This window comes from Otolemur garnettii, unplaced genomic scaffold (assembly GCF_000181295.1).
Source record: "Otolemur garnettii isolate 467f Iridium unplaced genomic scaffold, OtoGar3 scaffold00289, whole genome shotgun sequence".
Taxonomy (NCBI): Eukaryota; Metazoa; Chordata; class Mammalia; order Primates; family Galagidae; genus Otolemur; species Otolemur garnettii.
Genome location: NW_003852684.1, coordinates 729,347 through 734,035, shown reverse-complemented (window position 1 = coordinate 734,035; position 4,689 = coordinate 729,347). Strand labels below are relative to the sequence as shown.

At 42.8% G+C, this 4,689-nt stretch overlaps 1 pseudogene; it reads right to left on the bottom strand.

Annotated features, from left to right (window-relative positions):
* Positions 1–3,483: 3,483 nt before the first annotated feature.
* LOC100966554 lies at positions 3,484–4,155 on the bottom strand (annotated as a pseudogene).
* Positions 4,156–4,689: the final 534 nt, after the last annotated feature.

Sequence of the window (4,689 nt, the reverse complement as noted above, 5' to 3'; positions counted from 1 at the left end):
ATCAGCAGTGTAGAAGTCTTCCCCTCTCTCCGCATACACACCAGTCTATGGTTTTGAGATTTTTGTCATGTGGGCTAATCTTACTAGATTTAGATGATATCTCAAAGTCATTTTGATTTGCATTTCTCTGATGATTAAAGACAGTGAGCATTTTTTCATATGTTTCTAGGCAATGTACCTATTATCAGAGAAGTTTCAGTTCAATTCTCCTGCCCATGTAGAAAGGGGGTTATTTGTTCTTTTCTTACTGATTAGTTTGAGTTCTTTATAGATTCTACTTACCAGACTTTTGTCAGAAGCATAACCTGCAAACATCTTTTCCCATTCTGAAGATTGTCTGTTTGCTTTACTTACTGCCCTCTTGGCTGTGCAGAAGCTTCTTAGTTTCATCAGATCCCAGTAATATATTTTTGGTGTTGCTTCAAATGACCGGGGGCTTCTCCTCATAAAATATTCTCCCAGGCAGATTTCTTAAAGCATTTTCCCTGCACTCTCTTCTAGTATTTTTATAGTTTCATGTCTTAAGTTTAAATTTTTTATCCAGTGAGAATCAATTTTTGTTAATGGTGAAAGTTGAGGGTCCAGTTTCTACACCAGCCAGTTCACTCAACATCATTTGTTAAATAGGGAATCTTTTCCCCAATGAGTATTTTTGATAGGCTTATCAAAGATCACATGATGATAAGTGGCTGGATTCTCTATTCTGTTGGTTCTCTACTCTGTTCCATAAATCTACTTCTCTATTTTTGTGCCAATACCAAGCTATTTTGATCACTATATATTTATAGTATACCCTGAAGTCTGATAATGTAATACCTCCTGCTTGGTTTTTATTTCTGAGTATTGGCTCTTTCAGGTTTTTTTTTAAATTCCAAATAAATCAAAGTATAATTTTTTCAAGTTCTTTAAACTATGACAGTGGTACTTTAATAGGGATTGAATTAAATTCATACATTGCTTTGGGTCGTATGGACATTTTAATAATGTTGATTCTTCCCAGCCATGAGCATGATATGTTTTTCCATTTGTTAACATCTTTAGCTATTTCTAGCCTCAGAGTTTCATAATTCTCTTTCTTTTTTTGAAACCAAGAAAAAAAGTCCCTGTAATTCTGTCAAATTTTCAAGATCACTCTTATAAAATTACGTAAGGGAAAACTAGAAGGTTTACAAAAACCAAAAAGATTGTTTTAATTCCACTGACCATGAAAAACAAGCATCATCTTTCAAAGTCCATGGAAAAGATGTTTCTCTAATTATTGGTCTCACCTAGCAAAGGATCCTCCCCTGCTGGCCAGTTGTACCAGAATCGAACCTTGTCACATCTCACCAAGTGACTCAGTGTTGGCTACAACTTTCTGTTTAGCTGGAAAAGAAGAGGAAGGGATCGAGGGAGGGAGGAGAGAGGATGGAATCAGGGATCAGCCTATTCCCATTCCCTCCCCACATCCCAAAGGCAGTCATCACACTGGAAGGTCTGCTAAAAGCTTGAAGATGTTTCTGCTTCCAATAAAGCACATACTTTCCTCTTTTGAGTTACCCACAGAATAACTTTAACTTTCCACTTTTTCTATTTTGCAGAAATGCCCATTTTCCTCATATCAGATTTGTTTTTCTCTGTAACCTGGTTCTCAGGGAAGCCTGAGCTTTACCTATACATCCAATACCTACCTGTCTATACCAGCTACAGTTCAATTGCAACCCCAAATTCTAAAGTGCTCAGAGCCGATATAACATGCTGACTCTGCACAGCCCTGCACTGGGCCGTTTCACTGCATCAACCTGGAAGGTAAATAGTCTTACTTTGCTGTCACTGAGAGAACGAGCAGGAGACTGGTCTAAATTTCCCTAAGGTACCCAGAGAACTTTCCCATGAAGGTTCCAGGGAGGAGACCTGGCAAGAGCAGGGAAGGTGTGTGTTGGCACCACACATGGCACATGTAACACACATGGCAGTGAAGGGACGTGGGGTTTGCCAGGACACCTGTAGGCAGTAAAGTCTCAACCAGGAAGTGCTCTTCTTTTCCTCCCCAGTGTGAAGGGTTAGACAGAAGTCACTTCCAGGAGCAGTAAGGTGGCCTGCTGGGGCACAGTCAGGATGCATTAAGAAGGGACGTGTATTTTTAAGGCAGCAGGAATAAACTTCATTGTCCTTCCTAGAGGACAGCAGGAATTATCCAAGGTGGCCACCACGTCTGGAAACCAGACAAATCTTGTAACACATGGCTTCTTGCTATCCATTATAATAAATGAAAAAATACTAGTATCTATTCTCTGTGGCCACCCCATAGAATACATCTTCGGAACAGAAAAAAAAAATGAAGATTTTGTTCCCTGTAATCGTAAAGCCAGCACATCCAGTCTGGCACAGTTGGTGCAACATTGTACCCAACCGCACAGGCTCCGTTCCCCATGACAATGTTTGATACACTTGGGTCACACACAGGAGAAACAGATTGTCAGCATTGATAGCAGCATTTTCACAGAACATGTTGTTGTCTTGAATAATAATCCTAACTCCTCAGTCAGTCTAGTCATCCCAGATGGCCTGACTACTTCTACACATAAGATACACTCTTCCAACATTTGTGTACATACATAATTCCCTTTTTCTGAGGGTTCCCAAAAGACTTTAAGTGGTTTCCTAAAAGACTTTTAGGGGTTTGACATTTTTTATAATAAAAGAAAAAAGCAGTGTCCATCTCTGAGAGTCAGACACCCTGCCCAGCTCACTCCCCAGGTCATGAAGAGATTCCATGCAACCCTTCACTCTCGGCTCTCAGAAGGTCATTCAAGGGATAACTGCAATTATCTGTACCATTTAATAGCCCAGGAAGAGAGAAAACAGATGTAAAAATACATAATCTTGAAAACACTGCAGCCAAATCATCTCATGCCAGGATTTCTGAAAAGGAGATTATACGTAAAGCATGGATGTGGGGTGGCAGCCACTCCTGCCAGGCCAGGGAGCCATAGTCACAGCCACTCAGGACCAGGAGATAGCTGCAAGAGGGACTGACTTCAACTTCATCTTCCCAGCATACTCCAGAGAAATCCTGGACAGGGCCCTGGTCATTCTGAGGCTTACTGGTCCTATGGTTCAACCATTTTTAGAGGGACAGGGGAAATCCAGAGACACCAGCCACTATCACGAGTAAGAGGAGTTCTGCAGTGACAAAATGACCACCCTAGTCAGTGAGAAAGCAAGTTATAGACCATTGGAAATCCACCCAGCACATGCATGTAAGGGACTTGAGCCAGGCACAAACACACCTCACACTTAGGGAGATGGCCATTCCTTTGAAAGACAGGGGAGCTTCTTCACAAATTCTTTCTATTCATTAGTTTTCAAATCAGTTCATCATTTAAACTAAAAAGGAGGCTGCAAGCTATTTTGGCTAGCTTCTAATCTGGACACAGCACCAGTACTAAACACACAATTGAATGGACGACCACAGCTCCCTGATTCTTCTGCTGGGCAGGGTCAATACGCTTCTTTGGACTGAATAGGTGTGATCTTGTTGGAGAAAAGAGTCTAAACATAGGGCCAAATTTTGTTAGTCTCCGTCCCAGAAAATTGGTGGAACACTCCTCGGCTCTGGTACAGCTTGATGACCAGCTTGGCCAAGTCCTTGTACTGCCTTAGTCGGGCAGCCACCGCTTCCGGTTTATCATCCTCTTGCAGGACTAACGGCTCACCAGTGAGGTCATCAACCCCCTGCACGTGCAGGGGTTTGAAGTCCAGGTTATACACCCTTCCAATGGGAGGGTGAATCCAGCGTCGGCTGAGACGATCTTTAAGTGTCTCAAATGGAATGTTGAGAATGACCACGAGATCCAGGTCACAGATTTTGTCCAGGGCTTCAGCTTGTCCTAATGTCTTAGGAAAACCGTACAGTAGCCAGTGTTAGCCGTGCCTCTGCTCCAGCTCCGACATCATCCGACGTGTGATCATGTGATCTGGAACCAAAAGACCTTTCTCTATGTGCTGCTTTGCCAAGTCACCAAGTTCAGTCTTGGACTTGATGTTCTTCCACAAGATGTGGCCGCTGGAGAGATGCTGGAGGCCAAAGTTCTGGGCGATCCTCTGGCACACAGTGCCCTTGCTGGAGCAGGGTGGCCCAAGGATGACAGTGCGCAGGAGTTTGTAAGCCATTGCTCCGCTAGGAGGGTGGCTGGAAGGCAGCCCCAGGGACTCAGCTTCCTGGCCCCTACCTCTGGCCGCGTCCGCCTGCACGTGGACTGGCCCACCGCCCCTCACCGGAGGCAACACTCTGAGAGGCCTCGGGCCTGGATCTCATAATTTTCTTTATAGAGGTCTTTCACATCCTTTTTTTTTTTTTTAAATTTCTTATAGCATAATTGTGTACATTAATGCAATCATGGGGTACAATGTGCTGTTTCACGTAATTTTTAAGGTAAATTCCCAGATATTCCATCTTCTTTGGCACTACTGTAAAAGGAATAGAGTCTTTGACTAGATTTTCAGCCTATCGTTGGCATATATAAAGGCTACTGATTTGTAAGTATTGATTTTGTCTCCTGAGGTATAGCTGTATTCCTTGATCACTTCTAAGAGATTTGTAGTTGAGTCCCTCCTGATTTCCAAGTATAGAATCATATGATCCCTAAAGAGTAAGAATTTCATCACCTCTGACCTCATTTGCATACCCTTCAGCACCTTATCTTG